This window comes from Aythya ferina, assembly GCF_964211825.1.
Source record: "Aythya ferina genome assembly, chromosome: 2".
NCBI classification, from domain to species: Eukaryota; Metazoa; Chordata; class Aves; order Anseriformes; family Anatidae; genus Aythya; species Aythya ferina.
This window is the reverse complement of record NC_140297.1, coordinates 24,539,307-24,545,306: the sequence shown is the minus strand read 5'-3', so window position 1 is coordinate 24,545,306 and position 6,000 is coordinate 24,539,307.

Below are 6,000 nucleotides of genomic sequence, written 5' to 3'. Positions count from 1 at the left end.
CAAACTTTTTTTGCAATTTATCAATTTTTGTAATTAAAAAAATTGCTCAGCCTGGAAAGACCTAACTCTATCCCATGAGTCTGCAACATACAGACTCCCTTAGCTCCCCTCCACTCCCTTCTGTTTGCTGACTTCACTGTGGTCCCCTCCCTGCTGTCCTGGTGCTACCACAGGACTGTGTGTTGATGTGATCATCACTCAGTATCTTCACAGCTCTCCTGCCAAGAGGTCACCTGCCTCTGCCTTGTGACACTCCAACTGCTCTCACAGGTACACTTGATAACTTGTCTCACGCTGACATCATATTTGTGGTACTAATTTCCCATCAGGGTGATTAATCCTGCTCTTCTCACAGGTCAATGTGCTTCCTTTGCTCTTTTGTGTTGGTCTGGCTTTGCCAGAAGAGGACTGCTGAGCATGGCCAGGGGCCGGGGTGTGCATAGTGGAAGACATGAGGAACAGCAACCCATGAGAGATATACCATATCCATAGAGCCAATCATAGAGCATGACCCAAAGCCAGGCTTAAGTTTCATCCCTTTTCAAGTTCCTCCAGAAATCATTTTCCCTGGTTCATGTCCCAGAACTGCTTTCACCAAGAACTTGTCTGCAGATAGCATGGAAGTCTGGCACACCAGGGCAGCCTCAAGCCTTCTCCTAGTTAACTTGATGTGCAATTCATCTAGTCATGCCCTTGGTTAGTAGGGCTTTCTCAAGGGTTCAATTTTATTTTATTTTATTTTTTTTTAAGGTGGTGCAGATGCCCACACAGGCATAGTGTAATCATGCTCTAACTTTTCAAGTGTACTGCGGTTACATCTGTACCATCCAGCCCTCATTATGGTAAACCCTTCCATATGCCCAGATGTGTGTTAATAAAAAATTTGTACCTAGATGGCATGGGCAGTGCTGTATTTTCTGCATATCTAGTCTGTTTTTTTCACTGGGAATCAAAAGTGCTATTCTGTTCCACCAGCTTTTCTGATCAAATCACTCCATTTATTAAGAGGACTTTCTGGTGGCATTTACATACAACACATTTCCTTCCGATTCCTCATTATACATATGTAATTATTTTTACATTGCATTCCCAAAGGTGAGTGACAGCACACAGATACCAGAGATGTTATTCTGCCTCCAGCAAATGCTCAGAGAAGAGTATGGTATTAGTAAGGACCCTGTTTCCTTGGTTACATTTAGCAAATTTGCATGCCAGCATGGTGCTATTCATCATCAGAGACATCGTAGACCTGTCCATGGAGAGCGGGTTTTGGAAGTGAATAACCTTTGCATTCTTAGCTTCTGTTTTGAATATATGGATGAGAAAAAAATAGTTGTCAACACATGCATAGTGGGAGATAGGCAGGCTAGGAAGCTGAGTCCTGGCAGGGCAGTCTTTGGAAATGAAATCAGGTCCTTTATAAGACTGGGTAAAGGAGCTGGGGCAGTGGTTGAAAGAACAGTTCATAAATTTGACTCTAGTGCCAGCTTACAAATGCCCACCAGATATTTAGATGATCGCATTCAGGGCTTGTGCCCTGGCTGCACTCTCTGATTATGCACTGTGATGGGGAGTGACAGGACTCTGCTGTTAAATGTTTACACAAACTTTTTTTTCTAAGGTGTGCAAAAGCGATGGATCTGGCACAGAGGCAGAACTAGTGAACACAGAGCAGTAGAGCCTATCCTGGAAACTTAAGCTTCTCCTTACTGGCACAGCCTCTCCAACAGATTATGGTAAAAGCATATCCTGCCTTCTTGAAGGGGGTGTGAGGTGTGTACCTTAGCTGGAAGTGATCAGCCTTTTCCTAGCAGACACACCTCCTCCATGTCCCCCAGATGTGATGGCTAGATGGATTATTCCTTCTATAATCACTGGAAATGGGATTCTCACCCAAATAAACTGGTTGTGCCACTGTATACAAATTCAGCTATGGGTGCAATCCCAACTGATGAGTTCAGTGAATAATCCCAAAACAATGTAATTCATTCGTTTAATTTCCATTTTCTAATTATTATTTTTTAATTCAAAATAAGTTTATCACATTCATTTACTGATCAACAATGAGTCTGTCACTCACTAAATAGAAGCTGTGTTAGTTCTTGAACTGGCCAAGGACAAACAGAATACTCAAGTGTCTCAGAAGTGGATGAGGAGTCAGGGTTTTGTGTTGCTCTGTCTGTGGTTGTCTGTACATGTGGATAACTCTACCTTGTGTTCATTTTCTCTTTTCCATAAATGTTTCTGCTTTGTAAAATGCTTTGAAATCTATAGAGATGGAGTGGTGAGTGGTAAGCTGTATGTGTGTAGCTGCATTTCCAAACCAGGAAAAATGTAAGTGCAGTTTCCAGTAACACATTATAAATGGATTGAGCAGTAATCCATTGATTCAGACATATAGGCAATCAGAAACGACATAAGCTGTGATTTTATGAAGTTATGTATCAGCTCTTTTCCATGTTGCTTCAGGATATAAGGTCCATGAGCTCCCAGCAGTGTAGTAACAGAGACAGGTCTATGTGCAGGGCCCCTCTCAGCCTCCAAATCTCATGGTGACACAATGTACTCCTGGGCTTTAGATATTGCTTCTCCTCAGACAACAACTGCAAGCTGTGGTGAGTGAAATGTTCTGAAAACTGCTTAAATGGGAGTGTTATAGTTTGAAATCTCTTATATTAACTGTGCCTTTGTAGTACTAAGAGGAAGATGGGATCAGCTGAGGGTCTGTCCATGCCCAGCTGGAAAAAAATCCTTCCCAATTCCCTAAAGCAACATCCTTGGGTCAGAGCTACTTCTGAAGGAAAAAAAGAGGTAACTCCCAGATACTCCAATGCAGATGCTTAAATTACCAAAGGAAGGGTAAAAGCCAGTCAACTCCCCTCTACTTCAAACTGGCTAATGGAAAGGATGAAATTTTACCTGTCTCCTCTGTAAAAAGCTTTCCTGCCCCTTGGTCTCCTCCTACCTCAGTCTGATTAAATCTTCCACTCAATGAAATGGGGAGAGGGGCTTTGAGATAAACGCTTTCAGAACAGTAGTTAAGGGTTTAAGTCTGGGAAGAGTGAATATATTTTCTCTTTTACAAAAGAGATTCTTATCAGTGTAGAAATGTTACCTTTCATAAGGGTTTGATATTTTTTCTCACACTGCAAATGAAGATGTGGGGAGATTTATTGTCACTGCACAAAGTGCCAGTGTAGTCTGGCTAGGGTTCCCTTTTTTTGGGGGTGCCCTTTGAACCGTCACTGCGGACATCAAAAACTAGTCTGGTGTATCCAATTTAAATTTAAAAGAAACTAATTTTAGGGTATAGAAACATTTTAAATCCTAGCATTTGGCTCATCTATGGCATTGCGTTGGCAGGTGGCTTGAATGATTGCTGCTTCAAGCAGCACTTGCTGTGGGCATCAGGGCATCCTGCTGTGCAAACAGAGCTGCAAGGCACAGTAATGATAACTGGTGCTCAGGGGACTCTCTTTACCTTAGAGAATCCCAAAGCATTTTATGACTGTTGAGGACCACAGCCAGGTGTACTGGAACGAAGATACTGATATTTGTGCTGCCAGCTGCTCATCCATCAGACCCGGATTATTCCTTCTGACTGACTCTGCCTCTCATTGGGTGCTAGACATCTTGCTTCCCAAGCAATACTTTCTTCCATATTATATGTCTTTTATTTCCTCGGTAGCTTATAGATTATTCAGACTAAGAGCCAAGATCCCAAATCCCAGATCTGTACTAATTTGTGGAGGTCAGAGCCAGCCTTGCAGCTAAGCCTTAACTGCTTGCAATAATCACCAGTCTGAAATTATAAGGGAGACTTTCAGACTCTGTTGAGACAGACTTCAAAATCAATTTAAAAAATGTACTCTTTTTATTTGCTGCTTATGTTTTGTTCCCAGTTTTGAGATCTTTGTGAACTTTGGAGCTTTTTTTCATTTTCAATGAAAGTGGAAGTTGTCATGTAATCTTCAGATGCCGGAAGAGACTGTCATGTCAGCTACAGGGAGGATCTTGATAAAATCATGAGAGTGGGCAGCTGGATACATGGGCCAATGGAATTATTTTAATAATAACAGAGTTTAAAAGCTCCTGCCAGACCCCGTGTGTTAGGCCCTTTAATCCCTAAAGGATTTACAGACGTGCATGCTGCTTTCGAGTGTCTCTGTTCTTTCCACATTTGATAAACAAAAATCAGCATTAGTGCATAGATGTAAATTCCATGCCAAGGAAACAAAATATGCTGGTTCTTGTTTCTTGGGGGGGGAGTGATGCTACTGGGTCTTGCTCTATTAAGGGTCATGCCAGTATTCAGTAGCACCTGGCTGTTTTATTCAGGGATGAGGTGGGAGTCTGTGCTTCCTGGGCCAAAGCAAGAAAAGAGTAAGGAAAACTTGAGGGATTCCAGCAAATGTTCTGAAATGAAGCATTCATTTGTTATTAGGGTTGTTCAAAATTCTACATCAATACATCTATTAATGTTCTCAACATCTGGACTAAAGAGCTGTTTAAAGCACTTGGCTTAACCCAAATACATTGAGTTAAATGCAGAAAGCCTGGTTCCACGTCTTTTAACTTTTTGTTTCTGGTCACACATGAATCTTTAGTTCCTGGCTGATAGCCCTGGTGTGAAGCCATCTGCTGAGCTGAGTGCTGGGTTCTTGAGGCTGCACATGTGCTCGTAGATTATACATTATACTAGTGCTCTGCAATCTCTTGCTTCCATATGTGACCTCCCTGGTGTCGTGTGTTAACAAAGAAGTTGGTTTCCTCAGACCTGCATAGGAGAGAAGGAAAAAAAAATAAAGGTACTTGTATAGATGGGATAGGGGGATTAAGTTACTGTGTGTGTGTGGGTGTGTGGGGGTAACACAGTAACTCATGTACTCCTGGAAATCTGAACTATATTTGGTATGAACTATATTTGATAATGAATTTTCTTGATGACAAAAAGGGGTGTTGACACAAAAAAAGATAAAAATGATTTGATTAAAGTTACATGTTTGAATGAAGTGCTGGAGGCAGAATCAAAATATCAGGTAATCTGAGTGCATGAACAAGGCCAGAACATGGAATTTAGTTCAAGGAAATTAAATGTAATCTATAAAGAAACCTGGTTCTAATACTTTTGCCAGCATGGGCAATCTTAAGAGCTAACTTGGGATAAAGGTAATGATTTGTATGGAAATCAGTCTTTCAAACTGATCTTTTGAACTTCAAGGCAATGGAAACTTAACAGTGAAAATCTTCTGGAACATGCTAACTATATTTCTTTCTCGCTTGCCTATGTCTCCTTGGGTGCATGGGAGTGCAACATTAGGGTGCTATGGGGAAAGCAGAGTGACCATTCTTTTAGAGTTTTGGTCCTCCTTTCAGAAATACATGTACATTCCCGTGTACCACTTAATATCCTTTTAAAAATCGCAGTAGACAACATAGGTACACTGGGATATATTTCTTTTGCATAAAAGAAGTATGACCAGTCTAGGTTTTCCCCTTTCTTCCATAGAGGCAGCAGAGAGCTACTTTTCTTTTTATCCTTGCAAGTCAGCCACCTCTGGAATATACAGAGTAAAAGAAATTTAACAACTGAAAGTCCTCTGTGTGCGTATGTCTGCATTTCCTAAGCTTTACTGACTTCTCTGAGTCACAGAACATCAGAAACAGAGAGCACATAATGGGAAAGTAATAATCTGTCCTATCTTTTTTATATTTTATATTAAGCATCTGCTTTTAGCTACAGTCAGAGAATAATGAGCTAATGGACCTTTGGTATGACCTGGTATGGCCATTCCTGATATATATAAATATAAATAAAAAGATACATATAAAATACCTAAAAAGAAGACCTTTTACCAGAATAAGAAACCACAATATGTACAACTTGTCCAGTACAACAGATTTATGACTGAGGAGTCTGTGCTAGCAGTAGTGAAGTTCTTAGTAATGTAGAAAGTGTGTATCTGTAAATGTGTATCTGTTTGCAAGGGAGTGCTAAGT